This window comes from Nicotiana tomentosiformis, chromosome 5 (genome assembly GCF_000390325.3).
Source record: "Nicotiana tomentosiformis chromosome 5, ASM39032v3, whole genome shotgun sequence".
NCBI lineage: Eukaryota > Viridiplantae > Streptophyta > Magnoliopsida > Solanales > Solanaceae > Nicotiana > Nicotiana tomentosiformis.
The window spans coordinates 123,778,701-123,801,725 of NC_090816.1; the positions used below are offsets into that span (position 1 = coordinate 123,778,701).

The 23,025-nt window shown below is 36.5% G+C and overlaps 1 long non-coding RNA gene across 1 annotated transcript; it reads right to left on the reverse strand.

The window, feature by feature from the left end:
* Positions 1-8,283: 8,283 nt before the first annotated feature.
* On the reverse strand, positions 8,284-12,189 carry LOC138891645 (uncharacterized). Its single transcript, XR_011408009.1, has 4 exons — positions 11,993-12,189; positions 11,825-11,885; positions 8,740-9,106; positions 8,284-8,668 (listed from the first exon to the last, which is right to left on the reverse strand). It is a non-coding gene; the product is annotated as an uncharacterized lncRNA (long non-coding RNA).
* Between the last annotated feature and the right edge of the window lie 10,836 nt (positions 12,190-23,025).

Consider the following 23,025-nt stretch of genomic DNA (forward strand, 5'->3'; position numbering starts at 1 on the left):
GCGTACCCCACAGGAAGGTTGTATAAGTGTCACACGTAGTCACTTGATTGGTTAAAGATTTAAAACCAAGTATGGAGATTGTGGTACTATCGCTATTGTGAGAATTTATGCCTGAAGGGTGCTCGGTTCATTTGGTTGTGGACTATGGAAGTTTGTTTCGGATTTAATGGTTGTTCTTGTGTGTCATGGGAAAAGGGGTTATCGTGAATCCTTGAAAGGTTATTATCCCAGTGCGGTACGATCAGAATCGGCTTGAGGTCTATTGATGGGTACTTCCCTATTTATTGTCATGTGTGGATCGGGTGGCACGCCGCCATGAGTATGTTGTTTGGATCGGGTTGCACGCCACAACAGTATCATGTATGGGTTGGGGTGCACGCCGCAACAATATGGTGTTGAGTACAGTTCCCCATATATATTCTTGCGCGTCTTGTTTATCATGTTATGAGGAAGGTTCATAACACCTTTTCGCTTGTTTAATCTGTTACGTGGGTTGAGTAGTTCTTTCCAGAGTTCATTTTCCTTATGTATCACATTTGAGTTTGTGGCTTGTTGGCTCATGGTGGCATCATATGAGACTTTTGGTAGTGATTGTGGTGGCTTATTACCGGAATGACTTATACTAGGTGAAGCGAGATTTTTGTACTTGAGATCAGTGCGAACAGATTTATATGAGGCATGTTAAAGAGAAAATATCATTATTTGGTTCATAATAAGGTAATGGTTCCTGTCAGGAGAAGGGACTAAAGGATTTGTTGACTATGCAGTTGGTTATGAATTTCTACACATCTCTTCCGTCGTGGCAGTATTGCAAGAGTTGGAACGGGACTTATATGTGTCATGCGGTGTGTTGTGAGCATCAGATTCGTAGAATTTCGGCCATTGTTATAAGAGGATGTTATTGTGGTCATGTGAATAATGCGGTGCATGGTGTGAATTCAGTGAGAGTATACAATCATGTAGTGGTACATCGTGTAGTGATTGAAATGGTGTTTGTATATTGGAACCAGGCCTAGCAGAGAATTTCGGATGTTGGAACTTGGCTCTAAGGCTTATTTTCCTAAATAAAGGGGAGGATCTTCAGATTTTCTCGGGCTAATATGCTCAGCTGAGTTGTGGTATCACGGGTAGGTGCATGAGGAGCGAAACAATGATTTCAGCAAACATTGGAGCAGTTCTTGTCACGTTCGAGAACGAACGTATATTTAAGTGGGAGAGAATGTAACGACCCAATCGGTCGTTTTGACTGTTAGAACCCCGTTCCTCTAAATAAGACTCCCCTTATGTACTTTTACTAATTTATGACTTGCGGGGATGGTTGGTTCGGGATTTAGTAGTATTCGGGTTGAAATCGGAACACTAAGTTCCTTGCTTTGTCTTTAAGAGGGCAAGTTTGTCTTCGATCAACATTTTTAAAAAACAACCCCGGAATTGGGATTTGACGGTTCCAATAGGTTTGTATGATGATTGTAGACTTGGGCGTATGTTCGAATCGGATTTTGGACAACCTAGGAGTATTTCGGCGCTTAATAGTGAAAATCAACTATTTAAAGGTTTAAGGTTCTTTAAATTTGGTTTGGAGTAGGTTTTGGAGTAATTGAAGCTCGTTTGGAATTCCAAGCCTGGGAATAGTTCTGTATGGTGATTTAAGACTTGCACGAAAAATTTGGTATCATTTCGAGTAGTTTAAGTATGTTTCGGCATGTTCGGAGTAAGTCTGAAGAATTTAAAATTTCTAAGTTGAATCAATTTGGTTTGGGGTATGATTCTTAGTTTTGATGTTGTTTTACACATTCTGAGGGTTCGAGTAAGTCCGTGTTATGATTTCAAACTTGTTGGTATGTTCGGGCGGGGCCCCGGGAGCCTCGGGTGTTAACCGGACGAGGCTCGGACCAAGTTTGGACTTGGAAAGGATTGCTGAAGCTCCGAGCTTCTAGTGTAACTGCACCTGCACATGGGCAGCTGCAGGTGCGAGCCACGAGCTGCAGAAGCGGTCTCGCAGAAACGTACCGCTGACCGCAGGTGTGAGTGAAGCCGGCTAAAGGAAAGCCGCATCTGTGAGGGAATTTCCGCAGGTGCGGAGGCGCAGAAACAGCTTGAGAGATGCAGGTGCGAAAATGCTGCTGGGCAGAATGGTTTAAAGGGAACAAGGCTCAATCATTTTTCGTCCGTATTTCCTCCATTTTGGGTGATTTTAGACCTTTTTAAGAGGGGATTTCAACTAGCAGCTTGAAGGAAAGTTAATTCTTCACGCTTTGAGTTAAATACATAGATTATGGGTAGATTATAATCTGTAAATCGTGAAAATCAAGGGTTTAGAAGAAAAACCTAGGTTTTGATAAAAATGAGATTTTAACCACGAAAATGACTATGGAATTGGATGGAAATGGTATATTTGAGTTCTCGAGGTTATCGGTAACGATTTCGTCCAAAATTTTCCGAAATCCGGGAACGTAGGACCGGGGTGAATTTTAGAAATTTTACCATTTTGGGTTGGGTAATTAATTTAGTAGTCTAATTTCGAAATATTGAGCATGTATTAATTATTTTGTATAACATTTGGATAGTTTCGGAGTTTTCGGCATCGAATTGAGACTTTAACGCGGCTTTGTGATCGGGAAGTGGGCTTTGAGACAAGGTAAGTCTCTTGTCTAACCTTGTAAGAGGGAATTTACCCCATAGGTGATTTAAATTAGTAATTGTTGCTAATTGTGAAGCTAATTGATTAATTAGAAATTATTGGAATTGAAAGAATTAATTATTTATGCTGGTTAAAGAAAATTATTGTTTTTCCTTAGTGAGTGTCAAAGTCGACCTCTCATCACCACTTTTTTGAGGTTAGGCTTGATACTTACTGGGTACACGTTGTTTACATACTCAGGCTACACTTGCTGGAGATGTTTGTGTATGTACAGATATATCTAGCGGCCTTATGGGCACAGAGGTGTGGTTAAATACAGGGAATTGGGTGAGTTGTATTCTATATTACGATCCGCAACCAACAGAGTTTCCTTCAGAGTTATTTATATATTTCTTGTCAAATTTGTATTCCGGACATATGTTGTACTTTATTTTACTCCCTAGTTAATGCTCATGCACTTGTGACACCGTGGTTTGGGAGTGGTTATGGGTTGTTTAGTAATTTAGTTGCTAAAATATTTATCACTTACTCCATAAGTTCTGTCTTTACTATTTAATTGAAGAAAATTTCGATTTAAAAGTACTAAAATGAGTAATTAAATTAATTACCTACTCCATGAGTTCTATCTTTACTATTTAATTGAAGAAAATTTCGATTCAAAAGTATTAAAATGAGTAATTAAATTAATTAGTCAAGGTTGGCTTGCCTGACAACGGTGTTAGGCGCCATCATGACCGTTAATGGATTTTGGGTCGTGACAGCTTACAACAATTTTGTCAGAAACAAATACACATTTGAATCCATTCTTAACAAGTAAAGAAGTAGAAACTAAATTCTTCCTAATAGTAGGAACATGAAGAACGTTGTTGAGCGTTAACACCTTGCCGGAAGTCATCTTTAGGAATATCTTCCCATAAGCTTCAATCTTGGTTGTTGCAGTATTTTCCATGGAAAGCTCTTCTTCAGGACCAGCAGTAGAGTAAGTCGCAAATGATTCTTTGACAGACAAACATGTCGAGTGGCTCCGGAGTCAATCCATCACTCCTTCGGATTTTCAACTAGGTTACATTCCGAAAGCATTGCACACAGATCATCAATGTCATCACTCTTCTCCACTATGTTGGCATGTCCCTTCTTCTTATCCTTTTTCGGGAGACGACAATCAGTGGCTTTGTGACCAGCTTTTCCATAATTGTAGCAGTTGCCCTTGAATTTCTTTTAGTTCTGCTCCTTAGTCCCTCCATAAGACCTCTTTCTCTTCTTACGTTTTGGAGCAGTCTCCTCAACGATATTAGCTCCTATGATCGTTGAATTTCCACGAGACTTCTTCTCGGCTGTATAGTTGTCATCCTCAATCTTGAGACGAATCACAAGATCTTCCAACTTCATTTCTTTGCGCTTGTGCTTAAGATAATTTTTGAAATCTCTCCACGAAGGAGGCAATTTTTCAATCATTGCAGCCACTTGAAATGCTTCATTCACGACCATACCCTCAGTAATAAGGTTGTAAAAAATAAGTTGAAGTTCTTAAACTTGGGTTCCGATAGTTTTGCTGTCTATCATTTTATACTCTAGAAACTTGGCAACAACAAACTTCTTCAAGCATGCATCTTCAATCATGTACTTCTTTTCAAGTGCGTCTGATAATTCTTTCAAAGTTTTCACAGCACTGTAGACATTGTACAAGTCATCCTCCAAAGCACTTAGGATGTAGCCTATGCAAAGAAAATCTGCCTGTTTCCACGTCTCAACAATCATAAACTTCTCACTGTCCGGCATGTCAGCGGTAGGCACTGGAGGGTCTTCACTGGTAAACTTCTGCATATCAAGTGTGGTAAGCCAGAAAAATACCCTTTGCTGCCATCCTTTGAAGTTGGCTCCAGAAAATTTCTCCGATTTCTCGGCCGGTGGAACAACAGTTCAGCTTGACGAGGCTATTGTCGTTGCCACAACAGTCGCAGAAGAATTTCCATTATCAATTGTCATTTCTCACTATCAACAACAAAAGAGTTCAATTAAGGGCAAAAACAGAATTGTAAATAGTTCTGTAATGAACGATAAACAATACGTTTAATAAATAAAAACCAAAGTTTTTATGTACTGTTCCACAGTAAACGATGATGTTTTTATGTTCTTCAAATCGTTTCTGAATTTTAATATTCCAATGAAGGTTTTATATCTTCAAATCACAATAGAAAATTTCAAAAAGAGTAGAAAATCACACAAGTTTTAATCTCCAAAAATAGAATATAAAATACAATAAAATAATTTTCTTAAGATTGTTAGTCAATATGTATTACTGTAAATAATGAAACAATAAACTTTCTGAAATAGGAAAAACAGAAACAAAAAGTTAGCAAGAACAGAATGTCGAAATAATTTCTAGAAAAATAATTTCGGAATAAATCGAGCCCACTGAGTGCACAGTGTGTCCTTAAGAAAATTATTCCACTCAAGTACCCGAGGTGCTAGAATATTATCCTCCCAAAATAGAACGGTTTAACTCACCGGAGTGTTGGTACCAAAAACGCAGATGTAACAGCGAACCACTCGAAGGCTGTAAAACACATTGAAGATTTTGTGCAGAAGAAGAAGAAGAGCAGAAAGTTTCGTAAGGAAAGATTGTGGGATTCAAAGCATAATTATAGACTTTCTGACACTGTTTCTGAAAGGTTTGCAACCTTTGAGAAATAGCCATGGCTGTTGGAACATGTGTGAATATTTCTGTTTGAAATATTGCGGGAAAACAGATTTAAATTAATTCGGGAAAGAAAACGGACCGGATCGCGTCGTGGGTCCTGGGTTATTTCAGGTTGAATTTTCGTTAATTAATTAAATAATTTAAAAAATAATTGTCCAAAAAGATCAATCAATATCCGAAGCCGAAGCCGAGCGGAGCGACGACGACGACGCGCAACTTACTTTCTTTCCAACCCATTTAACACCAAGAGAAGTGCTTTCTCATTATAAACACATTCATTTTTCTTTCCACCATCAACGAGTGACACTTTGCTCTTTCCAAATAAAAGGGAGCTCACTTTTCCTCCACTTTCTTCCCTCTATTTTCCATTCACCAATCTTTAATCCCAACAGTTGGCAATCAGGAATTCAACAGCTTATATATGCAGGGGAAGAACTGAATCAATACATGGGCATTTGTATATAATAATAATAATAATAATAATAATAATAATAATAATAATAATAATGATGATGATATAAATTAAAATTTAAAATATATATGACATAAAATGATAAAAAGGTAGAATAAAGATCGGGAATGCTCCTTAGCAAGTGAAAATCGAGATTAAATATTTTGTTCATGTGTAGTAACAGCAACGTATTTGTTGGGATTATGTAGTAACAGCAACATCTACATGCATGTTTTAGTGAACATGGAGAACCATTTAAAAGCGAAACACCAGACATGTTAAATGTGATAAATAAAACATGTTAGGTGCACCTACATGTGTTGGGATTGAAAATAATAAGGCGTCATAATGCGGAAGCTAACAAAACAAATATTGGTGAAGAAAAATTAGACAATGAAGAGAATTATTATACTAATTAAAAGAGGCATAATACATTTTATTATAATTTTGGTCAATTGACGTATATATGAGAAACCTAATATAAAAAAAAAAAAATTATCAAGTAAATAATCTCGTCCCAAACAAGACTCTTTTAATGACTACATTGTAGATGCTATTTTTTTATTTTTTTTATTTTTTATTTTGTGAAAGAGGGGTTCTCAATTTATAAAAGTGCATAATTTCTCCTCCAAGAAAAGAATTAGTCAAATATGGTATAGATCTACATTTTTCTTTTAGTAAAACAACAACAACAACATACCCAATATTATCTCATACCATAGGGTCTGGAGAGGGTAGTGTGTAGGCAAATCTTACCCCTACCTTGTGAGGACCTTTTAGTAAAAGTAAAACTCAATTATGATAATTTCTTTTACTTTCCTTTAAGAAAGGTAAAATCTAAACATGGTAAGAAAATCAGGGCAAACCCTTACAACATGTTCAATCATAAACAATATCTTATTATATATAAATATTGAATTTCAGTATCTTCAAATCGTGGTTTAGACATCATTATTGAACTTAAATTATTGAAATCATATAATGGTGAAATATTGAAAAGCTTGTTTGAAAAGTATTTAAACAAAAATAATGATCTTCACTCATGGAATTCAACTTTTTTGCTAAGTAAATTTTATGTAAAAATACTACTTATTTTTTAATTTTCGGTTTCAAACTTCAACATCAAGCTAACGCCTGAAAACTTCATAAAATCCACGAATGGTTTACGCTAGTTTTCCTTGCAGAATAAGTAATACTCCACAATAGAGCGGTATCAAAGTAGACTCTGCAAGTCAGCATTAGCAGTTGAAATCCATGCGGCACATGACAATTATTTACCTTTTACTTTGGGTCGTCCTTTCGATTTCAACGGTCCGGCTTTAATACTAAGAGTAATATTTTTACAAGGAGCCTAATTATTTGTATTTTAGCACCACAATCTTGTTTATTATTTTTACCTAAACTTCGCTCTTCTCATACTGATTAAATTTGTAATGCATGTATTGTCTTACTTCTACTTAAACATTTGGGTGGAACCCTTGCTAGTTTCATCAATTAGCGCAATACTGTTGATGGAACTAGGGTAAACAAGTAGGTGCTCAATGTCGATCCCCGGCGTAGATCCGTTGTTGTGGGAAACTTTTTTATATCTCCTACTATTATCCACTTCATCATATATGTCTTTATGTAATTTTTTTTGGACATGTTTTTATCAATTATATATTTAATATGAACTCCTTTAATTTCTCCTCCATCTATCAGTCACCAAAAGGACCTTTCGTGGTACTCTATTATATGTTTCTCTAGGTTATTGACTACCATGTATAGATCTTTCTTTCTTTCGCTATAAATGTTTATTAATTTTCTTAGCAAGAATATTCACTGCAAGAAATCTGTCTTTTAGTTGCGACCAAAGTCGCCACAAAATCATAGATTGTCGCCAATTTTTATTGCCCAGCTCAGCTCCTCTCTTAAAAGTCTAAAATCAAAATTGGACTTTGCTATATATATCTTCCAAGATACTGCTCCCTGTATTCCCATTTTCAGAAACAAGAACGATTACTCACCTACACATCCACACTCCCTCCCCACACAAAAAAGAAGCAATACCAGCTTTGCAAATTTTGATTTCCTTAACAAAATCTCCAACTAACGATGACAATAAATATCTAAAATCCAAAAAATTTCAGCTACAAAACTTAGCTAAAATATGAAATTCAGATCGTCCATTTAATCCAAAATAAAAAAGACACCTCCAGAGACTAATCCAGTATGGAATATGAATCCATTAACTACAAATCTAGAATATCAATACACCATTGGTGCAGGACCAATGGCTAAGCTTATGATCTCATCATTTGTGCGTCCTTATGCAGATAATATAAAGATCTACAAAGACAAATAACACCCTTGTGACTAATAACACTATGTGATAATTACACTAATATTAAAATTATAATTTAACTCGACACATACACGTGCACGAAACCAATCAAGAAACTCATTGTTATGCCCGTCTCTCGTTGAACCATATCTTTCAATCTCTTCCCTGTATTTTGATAATGGAGTTAGTTAAGACAATGTATTCAAACTATTTTAATGTGAGCCTATCTTGGAATTAATAATTGACTTACTCCATGAATGGTGAAACCTCTTCACAATTTTGAAGTACATACATACAAGCTTGTTTGAACTCATCATGAGATAGCCTGATGCCTTCTGAGCCACCTTTTGTTTGCCCACTTTTTCTAAAGATAGACATCTCACCATTTGACACAGAACCATCATCATTTCTAGCTGGTTTATTGAACTTGGTCGAGATATTATTTAGGTATTGTGAGAAAAATATGAGACTTCCGGTTGCAAATAACCTTCTGTAATCAAACCTTCAAGACGAGCATTGTTGCGGACATATGACTTTTGTGTTCACAAATACCTATATGCAAATGATTTATTAATATAATGTGTCATTAAAAAATATGGCATTTTTATTATAGAACACATTACCTCTCAAAAGGATACATTCATGGAAAGGTCCACCAAGCTTTGCCTCTCTTGCCAAGTGAATTGGCAAATAAACCATGACATCAAAGAACGCCAGAGGAAAAACAATTTCAAGTTTGCATAATGTGCATGCACATTCAGCCTCCAAGATATCAAGACCTTCAATTGTCAAGGACTTAGAGCATACACTTTTGAAAAAATTTCCTAGCTCTATAATTGGTTCACCCAATGCCTTAGGCAACAAACCACGTATTGCAACTGGGATAATGTCTTGCAATAATACGTGGTGATCATGACTTTTCAATCCCTAAATCTTTTTTTCAAGTATGTTGACATACCTTGAAATGTTTGATGAAAAGGCACCAGGAACCTTCAAATTATCCAAGAAATTGCATAACTTCAACTTCTCTTATGAGGACAATGCATAACATACTACAAGTAATAATACATTATCCCCATCCTCAATCGGATGCAACTCTTGCCTAATACCAAGGTCCACCAAATCATATCTATTTTTTAGTGTGTCCTTTGTCTTTCCAACCATATTCATCACGGTTGATATAATATTATCAGACACATCTCTCTATGTGCATTACATCAAGGTTATGCTATAACAAAAGAGTACTCCAATAAGGCAATTAAAAAAAAATACTTTTCTTCCTCCAATTGTAAACACTTTTTAGAAAATCACGTTTTCGCTTTTTTCCGTTCCCATAACTAATATTTTCCAAGCCTTGTAATTGTATAAGTGCTTCATCGCCTGTTAAAGGATTAGGTGCAACCCCAATTTCTACCTTCCCATCAAATTTCCTCCTATTTCGGCACCATGGATGATCTATTGGGAGAAAACGACGATGACTCATATAACACTACTTATTACGTTAAAAAACTGATTTTTTATCTTTGTGGCAACAAGGGCATGCAAGCTTGCCTTTCGTTAACCATCTTGAATGATTTTCATACGCAGGAAAGTCATTAATCGTCCACATGATAGCTGCACACATCTTAAAATTAGATTTTGAGTATGTATCATAAGTTTCCACTCCATCCCATAATTCTTTTAACTCTTCAATCATTGGTTTTAAGTATACATCTATATTATTACCTGGACACTTGGGTCCTAGAATAAGAAGTGTCATCATAAAATACGAATCCTTCATGCAATCCCATGGTGGCAAATTCTATGTAGTTAGTACGGCTGGCCAAATACTATGATTGGCACTCATGTTACCAAAAGGTTGGAACCCGTCACTTGCTAAACCTAATCGAACATTTCTTTATTCAACTGAAAAGGTGGGATATCGCTTATCAAAGGATTTCCAGGCAATGGAGTCGGATGGATGTCGCAAGACACCATCATCAATATTTTCCTCCTTGTGCCACCTCATCTTTTTTGCTGTCTCTTTTGCCATGTACAATCTCTGAAGCCTTGGTTTGATTGGAAAATATCGCAATACTTTGCAAGCTACTTTCTTCCCTTTTTGTTTGTATGACTTCCATCTAGACTTACCATACTTAGGATATGATTGAGCATTGGCATAATCCCACCAATATAAAATACAATCATTCCAACATGCATCTATTTTGTTGTACCCCAAGCCTAGGTCATTGTCCTCTGAAAAATTATTATTATGAGCCACATTAGTGTATCCACAAGCATCGTGAATCATTTCTGTAATATTATCCTCTTCAATGCTATCATCTCGTACTTCATCATTGTGTGCTACATTAGAATTTCAACTCTAACTAATCATAGTGTTCAGCCTTGGTTGGTTAAATTCCCAACTAAAAAAGCCGTCTACTCCATCTCTATATCTTTGGTCTCCTCTATTCCTAAGATTCAACCAACTTTTATCCATTCCTATTTTTTAGGATAAAAAGCAATCAATTAATTAATTAAAAGTGAAGTGCAACAACAACCAGCATATCAACAAGAACATAACTTGAAAAGATGAACAAATCAAATCACCCATAAAAAATTAGCATTGCAACAACAACTTTTTCCTATTAAGAGTAGGATCTCAATAGAAACAATGCATCAAACGAAAATACAGTAATATTATACTAGTAAAAGAGGGAAATGTTTACTGTTCAACATGGTCACTTTTCCATAACATATCTCAATTCTATAGAATCCAATCAATGTAGACATCTATTAACGAAATTAGGCCATTTATGTACCACATACTTTTAAAATGAGAAACTAAAGTTTTATAAATTACAAAATACCAAGCACTAAGATAGTGCTTAGTACATAAAGGGTGTTCTCCCAGATGTTAATACAAATTCTCATCCATTCAAATAATACGGCAGACTAGTTATGTAATTTCTATTCCTTTTCATGTTGTTTATCTGTGTAATAATCAGTGAGAAAATCCTTATAACTTACAAGCACGAATAAATTTCCCAAATATCAAACGACTAAGAGAGAGCCAACCACATCTAAAATAATAATTCCCTCTTATCTCTAACCTTAAAGAAAAGAAAAAAATGGGAGGAGACGTTATAGTTTACTGTGAGCAGAAATTTAAAATCACCTCAAAGTCTGGACCATGAAAATATATTTAGCAAAAGTATCTTACTACCTGACTTTTGTAGCTTAGAGCTTCAAGATTATAAATATCGAGTTGGCACCACTGCGAAATTCAATATAGTTCATGCTTTAATCATATGAGTTTTCCTCAAAACAACAACCAAAGGAAAAAAGAATAAGTCCAAACACTACCCATGTTCTATCCTTTAGTTTTGTTAATTTTAGTTGCAACTTCACTTTATTGTCCTAGAAGTAACCAATTTAATGACAGTACAAACCCTAAAAACAAAAAAAGAAAGAAAAATAAGTTCAATTGCAATAAACGCAATGAAGACTCTTGTCGATAACTCTATCAACACAAGCTCAAATAACCTTCACTCGTACTACACAAAATATTATTGGGCAAATATTTACAAAAATTCCGCGTTCCATAGAAAAATATCAAGAAGAATGAAGACCCACAACACCTAACATCACATTTCACGATTTTGAGTGGAATACCAAACATGCAATCATCAAAAGGTTTAAAATTTTAGAAAGAAGTTTTTAACTTACCAAGTGAAAGAGCAGTCGACACTGAGAAAGGGCTTTACGCGATGGCTATTACTTCTGATTCCTGTATATTTTCAAATGGGCCAGAGAAATTAAAAATAAAATTTTAGAATTAATCATTCTTGCTAGCTTCATGTACCACCCAAAAGAATTTAGGATTCAAACACATACCTAATTTGAGAATATAATTTCTGATTAGGGCTTTAGGTATCGATTTACATTTGCGATTTAAGGATAAATTCAAGAGATTAGAGGGAATTGGATGGATAATGTTTAATAAGAGTGGGAGAAAATCCCTTTTGTGAGAGAGAGTGAGAAGATGAAGTTGCAGAAGTACGTATGCTTCTTCTCTCTAAACTAGTCTTTTATTTGCTTTCTTGCTTTTTATTTATGTAATTTTAAGTGATTTCTTTTTAAGTTATAGCGACCTAGTCGCTCCAAAAGACCTATAGGGGCGATATATTTTAAGTCGCTCCTAAAACATTGGAGCCAAATTTTTGTTAATAGCGGGAACTAAAAATTCACGATGTAGTGGCACATATTAGAGGCCACCTAAGAAAGTCACTACTAAAAATTTATATTTTGTAGCGACTTTTAGATTCGCCACAATAAATGTGATATTTGTAGAAATAAATAAAGTCGCCACTAAATATTGCCACTAAAAGATAGATTTCTTGTAGTGATCGATGTTTCATACTTCAATGCCACACAAGAGGGGAGATGGTGATTTGTGTAGTGTCCAATTTTCGCGTGCACAAATTATAGAAAGACTTGGTTCTTTTATACGTTCCATACATTACAGTTGCAGAATAATTAATGCAGAAAGTAAAGAACACAAGGGATATTTACGTAGAAAACACCTGGCTCAAAAGATAAAAATACCATGACCTACTTCCCAGTAAATTTTTTTCCAACACTGCACTAAATTACTGAGCCAAAAACAGCGCTTACAAAACTGTTGTAAACCTAAGGATTAACTCTAACTCTTTGTGGCAATCATCCTCAGGTTGTTGCGACAACTTCAAGTTTACTCTAACTTGAATACTACAACTCAAAGTACCTAGTACAAATGCTTCTAGAGAAATTTAAAAGGTACAACTCAAAAGCCCTGTTAGTGCACGAGTAAGACTTCTCCAAGCCTCACGTTCCATGAAAAAGAAATAGAGAGTTAGCATGATCAGTTAAAGAAAGATTAACTAAAACAAATTGGCATGGAAAGAGAAGTTGAAATTAAGGAGCCTCATTAACCTATATCTCAACCATGAACTAAGTCGTTGAGTATCCGACACCGGCAGTTCCAACCAGTCACGCACAAGCAACAGGGACGACGGCACGATGAGCAACTAGAAACAATCAGCGATAAGGAAGACCAGCAGCGTCCGACACACTGCTCGAAGTAGGCGATCTTCGGTATTTGAGAACAGGTTCTAGCAGCCAAAGAAGAAATCAAGAATCATAGAAAGGTTGGGTTCGATGCACCTCTTGTTATAGGCCACACTGGCGAAGGAACTTGTGTTTCACTAGGAGAGGAATTTCAAGCCAGAGTTTTTGTTTTAACTGAAACCAAAGGAGGTGGGATGTTGGATGTCGGAACGCGGGGCCAAAATTTCAAGCTTATGAGTTCGAGATTATAATCTTTTTAAGTTACTAGATTCTAAATTAATAATTTATACATATTTAATACTCCCTCCGTTCCAATTTATGTGAACCTGTTTGACTGGGCACGAAGTTTAAGAAAAAATAAAGACTTTTGGAATTTGTAGTCCTAAACAATTCAAAAAGGGGCCCAGAGTATTTGTGTGGTTATAAAAGCTTCTCATTAAGGGTAGAATTATAAGTTTAAGCAAAATTATTTTCAAATTTATAGCGTGTTTGGCCAAGTTTATTTTTGCGCCAAAAGTGCTTTTGGCCAAAAACTTAAGGTGTTTGGCCAAACTTTTGGAAGGAAAAAAAATGCTTTTGAGGAGAAGCAGAAAAAAGTAGATAATCTCCGAAAGCACTTTTCTGATAAACACTTTTGAGAAAAATATACACTTTCAAGCAGTTTTCAAAAGCTTTGCCAAATACTAATTACTGTTCAAAAGTGCTTTTCAAATTAATTAGCCAAACACAAACTGTTTCTCACCAAAAGCACTCTTTTTAAAAGTATTTTCGAGAAAAATACTTTTCAAAATAAGCTCATTTTAGAAGCTTGGCCAAACAGGCTATTAGAAAGGGCTCATTCTTTTTTTAACGGACCAAAAAAAAAATAAGTACACATAAACTGGAAGGAATATAGTAATTGTTTAGGATAAATATATAGTTTGGACTAAAATTACTGGGTTTGGCCGAACCCGTTTCCGATATTCTAGCTCCGCCCCTGCCAACACGGATAAGCAGCCGGTAGGGACTCAAAGCATACGAGGCTAGTTGCTATTGAAAAGAATCCTAGTTAACTATGCCAATTATTGGAGGAATAAAAGAAAGGACCACACAATTTTATTGAACAAGGTAGAAATATGTCAAATATATCGGACTGCAAGTTCTGCTAAAGTTTGAGGTGGCCTAATCTTTTTCCTCCAATACAATAAACTAAGTGGCATCTGGACGTTCATCAAATTGCACATCGTTGGACTTGCCAATTTCTCGAGGAAAGTTTGGATGAATCATTTAATTGTGGGCAATATAAATTGTCTCTCATTTTTCTTTTTACATGACATGTGCAATTTGATTCCAGTGAGAAATGGAATCAATGGCTCTATCGGTACTTCAAATCTAGTTCTTTTTTTACGGTTGATTAATCCTACACTTCAACGAGCTTTGAAGTAGGAGGCATCTGAAGACATACAAAATTTATTAAGTTTAATCCATACAAAATTTGAATTGAATCTTAATTTTATTTGGGTTAAATAATTAATTTGAACTTTACAATTTAAATTAGTCTATTTTATTATTTTCAAGCCCAAGATCCGTTTCATCTCAAGGCCCAGACTCATGCCATGTGTCAAGTGACATGGCATATCCAATCAAACTCAAAGCCAACAAAATGACGTCACGTGTGAAATGATGTTGCAATCCCAGTCGAAAACAGTGACCAATCAAGAGTTGCCAAATGTCTAAAATGACATGCCTTGGCCAATCATAAGCAATCTTATCACATAGGTTATGTGATAAGTTAGATGACTCACATGAGAAAATCAGAATCAAGCAAGAGAGTTCATATATAGCTGGACTGTCCATCCTCTACCATTATAAATAGAGGGGTTACATAACTCTCTAGAGAGATTTAGAGTTGGAGAAGAGAATTTCGCAATTGATGAAGACATCCGCAAACAGAGAGATCAATCATCAAGTGCAGAGTTATTCAACAAATGAGTGGTCAACAGAGTTCTTCCGGGCGATCAGCCTGAAATAACGAAGTGCTGCTCGACGTTCTTTATCATGACCAAAAATCTAACTAGCCATGATGGCACCTAACATCACCCGCTAGATAAGACAAATAACAACAATTTGATTAAATTAATATTTAACACACTTTAATACATTCCCCAAGGACTGGTAGTACAAATCATGAGCTTCTAAAATTAGAATTTATAAAGCTGGTGTGAAATAAAAATACGTCATCTGTTTGAAACATACATGAACAGATTTTTAAAAAAATTCTAAAGCTACCTAGAATAAGAGGCAATTGTGACTGAATCGCAGGTACATCTTCAATGCTAGCTCCCGCCATGTACAGCAGCATCAACGTCCAAAATTTACACACAAGGTGCAGAAGTGTAGTATGAGTACAACCGACCCCATTTACTCAATAAGTAACAAACCGAACCTTAGGTTGAAAGTAGTGACGAGCTGAGACAAGGGTCAGAGTCCAACTCCAATAACATCTCATAACAATACAATTTAAAGTAGCACAAGTAATAACTCAATAATAAAATGCTCAGCTCGTATGAAATTTCGGAAGATAAACATTTTCTTTTCAATATAATAATAAAACTAAAATATTTTGCCGAAAGTCACCGAAAATATGAGTAGGTCTGAAATGTGTGATTTTTCTCAAAAATGTTAACAACGGATAAGAAGTCTCATTATCAGATGGCATGTGAAAAAATACTTCTCTATGCCTACATATTAAGTATGCATGTCTAATGCAATGCAGCACCGTGATGAACTCATGTACGCACACTCTCAGAGCACTCAATCTCACTATCTCGCATTTTCACTCCAGTCACTCAGTACTGTATATGGCCAATCTAGCCGAGTGAAGACTCCGGTGCAGACTTTGGATGGGCTCCTTCAGCCCAAGCGCTATAATAAATAAATAAATAAATAAATAAATAGAAATATGTTGCGGCGTGCAGCCCGATTGCATAGTATCCTCACAATCAGGCCCTCGGCCTCACTCAGTCATCAATCTCTCCAGTCTCTTGGGCTCACAATGTCATAAAACTAGCGCAAGGTGATGATATGATATATCAATAAATAACAACAGAGACTAAGATGTAACATGCAATGAATTAATATGACTGAGTATGAAATTAAAGTTTAAACATATAATTCGACGGCAGAAATGCCCTCAGTGAGTCCTTAATAATATCAGCATTTGCCTAAGCATGATTTCTAACATGAGCCATAACTCAGTTTCTCTAACACATGAAAAATACATGGAAAAATATAAGTTAATTGACTACACAACTCTACGGAATCGACTGAGTCTCAATTGCTATGGTGCACGCCCATACGCCCGTCACCTAGCATGTGCGTCACCTCCAAACAAATCACATAACACGTATAATCAGGGTTCATACCCTCAGTTCCAAGTTTAGAAGTGTTACTTACCTCGAACAAGCCAAATCTGATGCCGAGCAAGCTAAACAATACCCCGAATATTCCACTCCGCGCGTATAAACCTCCGAACACCTATTATCTCCTAAATTCCAAGCCAAATGATTCGAAACTAGTCAAACAATATGCAAATTAATCAAAATATACTCCAATGGTTACAATTTAAAAATTTATAAAAATTCCCAACTTTGCTCGAAAAGTCGACCGTGGAACCCACGTCTCGAAACCTGACGAAACTCACAAAATCCAATCTTCAAATCCTCAAATTATAGTTTATGAAGTTTCTACAATTTTTCCCAAATTTCCATCTCAAAATATAAATTAAAATGATGAAAACAATGATATATTCATGTATATTAATCAAATCCGAGTTAGAATCACTTACCACGATGAATTTCTTTATAAACCCACTAAAAATCGCCACAAACCGAGCTCCCAAAGTCCAAAAATAAAAAAATGAAATGAAACTCTCGTTTATATGGTACCAATCTTATCTCCCAATGTGCTGACCGCATAATTTTTGTGTGGTCTGCACATTCCAGGTTCCGCGGCCACAATCCAAATTGTGCGGTCGTACTTCAGCAGTGACTGCACTACCAGGTTTCAGTTAATTGGCCATAACGTTCAGTATAAATATCCAAATGATAAATGATTTACCTTTCTGAAAACTAGACTCAAAGGTCCACAATTTTTGTTTTTGGATTATCTCCATCAAACCTGCAGATTTTCCTTTCTGCGGCCGCAAGAGGATTTCTGTGGACCACACATTTCCTCTGTGGTCCGCACATGAGGCTTTGCCTCAGCACTCCCAAAATGTGCCTTCTACATTTCTAACTGTTCCAGAACCTCATCAGAGTGCCGAAAAGCCTAAACTCATTCAAAACTCACCCCGAAACACACCTGAGCCACTTGGGACCCCGTCCAAATATACCAACCAGTCCCGTAACATAACACGGACCTACTCGAGGTCTCAAATCACACCTAACAACATCAAAATCATGAATCGCACCTCAAATCAAACTTTATGAACTTTGAATCTTCCAACTTCCAAAACGCGTGCCGAAACATATAAAATCAATCCGGAATGACTTCAAATATTTCACACAAGTCATTTATGACATAGCGAAGCTACTGAAATTTCTAGAACTACAATCCGAACTCGATATCATCAAAGCCAACTCCCGGTCAAATTTATGAACATTCAAACCCTTCAGTTTCCAACTTTTGCCAATTGGTGTCGAAACCTTCTAGAAATATCCAAATGAAATTCCGAGCATACGCCCAAGTCCAAAATAACCATATGGACCTAAAGAAATCATCAAAACTCCGATCCGAGGTCGAATACTAAAAAGTCAAACTTGATCAACTCTTCCAACTTAAAGTTTCAAACATGAAATTCATTCTTCCGAACTAATTCTGAAACACTTGAAAACCAAAACCGGCGATTCACACACGTCTTAATACATCATATGAAGCTATTCAAGAGCTCAAATAGTTGAAAAGAGCATAACTACTCAAAACGATAAGTTGGGTTGTTACATTCTCTCACACTTAAACATACGTTCGTCCTCGAACGTGCCAAGAGTTATTCCTAAACCTTCAAATCACTATTACACCTTACCACGCACATACCCGGGGGTGATTCCAATACCCGGGGGTGATTCCATGACACCCTATTCCATATAGGCCTGACAACATAATATAATTGAAGATCATTACCTTAACCTCAGTCCAAAACATTTAGAACCCAATTTCCAGCACAAATAATTCCTTACAAGACCCGAATCTCACATCTACATACTATATAAGTCTGAACAAGTTCTTTCAAGCCATAGCCATAACCCCCGATATAATCACATAACATACTACACCACTCGCATACTTGCAGCACCATTCCCAATCATAGTAACTACTTAAAACCAAACTGGTACTAGTATTAAACCCCATATCAAACAAAGACTCGTTCCCAAAAACTTCATACACTGTCGGTAATGAAAGAAACACGCGAAATCTCATAACCACATATCATATCAACAAGTCATTGAGCTCTCTCGCCCCAACCAGAACCATAATCACTTTTTATGCCGACTTTCGATATTATTCTCCCAAATATACCGTAATCAAACCTGATAGTACCCATTATAGGTCCAATGACCTAATATTATCAAACACAACTATTCCACAGACATGCCACACCAATATAACTCAATCCCCAAACTGCACAATCTGTGCACCAAAAAATAGGAAATGTCTCAAAGAAGAGAACCGTTTCGCAAGTTAAACAAGCACCACTACAATCACAATGCTTTGAGCTCATCATACATAGTAGAACCAAGACATACAAATCTAATAATGGTAACCAGCTCTTCTAGAGCTCACATTAACATCAACCGAACGGAAAACTCACGTGCTATAACATCAATATCTGGACCCGCAGGGACAACTCACGTGCCAATGACATAAATGTCTGGACCCGCACGGATAAATCAAGTGCCAATAACATAAATGTCTGGACCCACACGGATAACTCATGTGCTAATAATATCAATCGCCTAGTATGGTCACAGACCTCTAGTCCAAGAATATCTTACAGGAGCAATCAAACAAGTACACATGTATATGATAATTAAAATAAGACTCTTATGCTCCTGGAATGGTATAAATAACAACCTTAGAGTAGACATGTGCAAAGTGTGCTATCATAACTCAAATCGGCAAGTTAACGCAGAAATAGTAACTACCAAGTTTATCGAGGGAATTAGCCTCTTTGTAACCTCAAGTATAGTCCAGATATTTCTCAACAAAGGTAAGAATACGAGAAACATTATAACTTTATGCTTAACAGTCAACTCTAGGAATATCATAGCCTAAGCATTCTTCTAAGTATGAATACTTGCCCCTATGCCTGCACATAGGCTCAAACCTCACATATATACGCACTCATAGCGCATAGCTATCTCAAATAATTAACACAAGTAGTGCCTTCACTGAGTTTAAATAAAATACTTACCTCAAACAGGCCGCAACCCTGAAACAATATACTTATGAGAACTCCCAGGCTCCAAATTCATAGAACACATAAATCACCGTAACTGGTCCGAACTCCATCACTCAAATAACTAACACATCTTTCATGCACGATCAACCCACGAGGAATACTTCTATAATTATTTCGTGCCACATAGCAAAAATTTGAATACTAGCAGTCGATCAACCAGGTGAGTACTGCAATACCAATGAAACATTCGTAAATCAAAACACAATGCGCCTTATGAAATATGCAACCTTCTCGTGGATTACCGAGCCATTATAAAATTCATCTAAATATCTGAAACTGACCATTCTGTCCAAAATTTGTGACCTTTCCTTCAAGACTGAACTGCCACCTTGTACATGTAAATCTTAATCCTGCACAACACAACACATCTATTATGCCATCATGTAAAAAGCACGAGAATCTCATTATCAACTCTGAGTCACCAGCAAATTACATACTCGGTTAGTTAGAAATCTTCCTCTTGCTTCCTTTTAGGAGGAAATCACAATACACAACACGTTCCCCACACTGGTAGACAATATCCGGCTCAAACAATGGTAGAAACCATCAAGAATACTTTGAAATCCATTTGCACATAACCAAGCTATCAGAATCGAATTCCTCTAACTCGACCAGGCCATGCAAGTCACCAAACCCAAGAATATTGCCACCAAAACATCTGTAAAGCCTCACCACATCATAATTACCCCTCACAAATACTACAAACGAAACACCCACTCTGAAAAAACCTTATGTGAACTTAAAATTATTCTTTTACCTTTCTTATACTGGAATGTAGAATCCATAGTCATGCAGAATTACCCCAAGTACCAACACCATCCAATGTAAATAACTTATTCTAGTGATATACAAAATTCAAAAAAAAATTCAATTGCCAACATTTTGAATCCATTAGAACCCTCTCGAGAGTCACCCACTTTGCTCAAATCTAAATTGCACCGCCCAAACCGCCCAAAAGGCACATGCCACATTAGCACAACAACAACCAAAGAAGTAACCCTGGCTTAACACCACCAATGAAATTCATACTCCGTGCGCACAACATCCTTCACAAATAACAACTCACTCATCCCATGATTTTTATATATTCATAAAGCGCAATATAACCCGTATTCAGTAATTTCACTACTCAAGTCTCCCTCGATCTCAACCTCTGTATGTCATAACTGATCCACCAGTATACCTCAGACCAAAACCAATACAACACATAAACGTGCAATCAAATCGTAGATAGCAGACTCCCCCACTTAGCCCAAAGCCATAAAACAAAACATCTAATGACTCACCACACCCATACTCTACTATTGTCATAATCCCGCAGTCAATTAAACAAAAATTCATCACAAGCTCAGGTGACACAAACCATAAAATACCTCAAATCATCTGCTAAGCTCGCCTTCATCCCCTTGACGTCTCAACCAATCCAAACTCGAATCTCAACACATATACCCCGCTGGTAGAAAAGAAACTCCTCACACAAAATTATAAGGAACGCACCTACGTAGATTACTCCACATAAGATAACCCACCTGTTTAGCTTCAAGTTGGCATCTTGCTATACCCTTTCACAGCCACAATTACTACGCAATCACTTAATCTTCCTGAGTCCATATTCATTAACAAGACATGAGAATTAAATTTGTACCGCAATTTAACAACGTGAAAGATCCTTCAACATACTCATAACTCGAGACTATACATCAAAATCATGATGGAATCAAGAAATCAAAGCCCTTTTTACATATCGACAAACTCTTCTCGTCACATTCAAACCATCTGAACACATTCCGCAGTCACATCATACTCATCATATGGTCATTCCACCGCTCATATAGCCATAAATCCCACTCGTAGGGACACTACTGAACATATGAGTCCAAATGTACAAGTTCTCAGAACTGAAACTATCATGACTAAGTTGCGGTCTAAACCTGGCCTCAAGTCCTCCAGACTAGCCCATTACCAAAACATAGAATACACATCTCGAACCTCGTTTGTATAATCATAAGCTGTACATGCATAGCTGATACCGAGCGTTCACATACGCATACGAGTGAGTGGAATGAATTCAAAGAGGTACGCTTCAAGCCGAATCAATGTCACACGATAAGGAAAGAAAGATGGGAAGTTTATCCTAAAATGCCCTGTAGCCTCTCAAAGATAAGTGTGGACGTCATCATACCTATCCGCAAGACTCTACTAGACACTTGCTCATGACTTGCAGAACCTATGAACCTAGAGCTCTAATACCAACTTGTCATGATCCAAAATCCAACTAGCCATGATGGCACCTAACCTCACCCGCTAGGTAAGACAAATAACAACAATCCGATTCAATGAATATTTAACTGACTTTAATACACTCCCCAAGGACTGGTAGTACAAATTATGAGCTTCTAATATTAGAATTTACAAAGCTGGTGTGAAATAAAAAAAAGGCAAATGTGACTGAATCGCATATACATCTTCATCTGTTTGAAATATACATGAACACATTTTTTAAAAAGAATTCTAAAGCTACCTAGAATAAGAGGCAGTTGTGACTGAATCACAGGTACATCTTCAATTCTAGCTCCCGCCATGTACAACAGCATCAACATCCAAAATCTACACGCAAAGTGCAGAAGTGTAGTATAAGTACAACCGACCCCATGTACTAAATAAGGAACAAACCTAACCTTAAGTTGAAAGTAGTGACGAGCTGAGACAAGGGCCAGAGTCCAACTCCAATAGCATCTCATAACAATACAATTCAAAGCAGCACAAGTAATAAATCAATAATAAAATGCTCAGCTTGTATAAAATTCCGGAAGATAAACATTTTCTTTTCATTATAACATAAAACTCAAATCTTTTGCCGAAAGTCACCAAAAATATGAGTACGTCTGAAATTTGTGATTTTTCTCAAAAACTTTAACGACAGATAAGAATTCTTATTATCATATAGCACAAGGAAAAATACTTCTCTATGCCTACATATCATGTATGCATGTCTAATGCAATGCAGCACCGTGATGAACTCATGTACTCACGCTCTCAGAGTACTCAATCTCACTATCTCGCATTTCCGCTCCAGTCACTAAGTAGTGTATATGGCCAATCCAGCCGAGGGAAGATCCATCCCAAATATATATACATAATAATTGACATTCAGTCACTCAGTATTGTATAGGGCCAATCCAGCCTAGGGAACTCCATCCCAAATATAAATAAATAAGGCAACTCTATGCCCCTGGAAGTCTATCCCAAATATAAATAAATAAGGCAACTCTATGCCCTGGGAATTTCATTCCAAATATAATATCCAATGCGCTCACTGTGG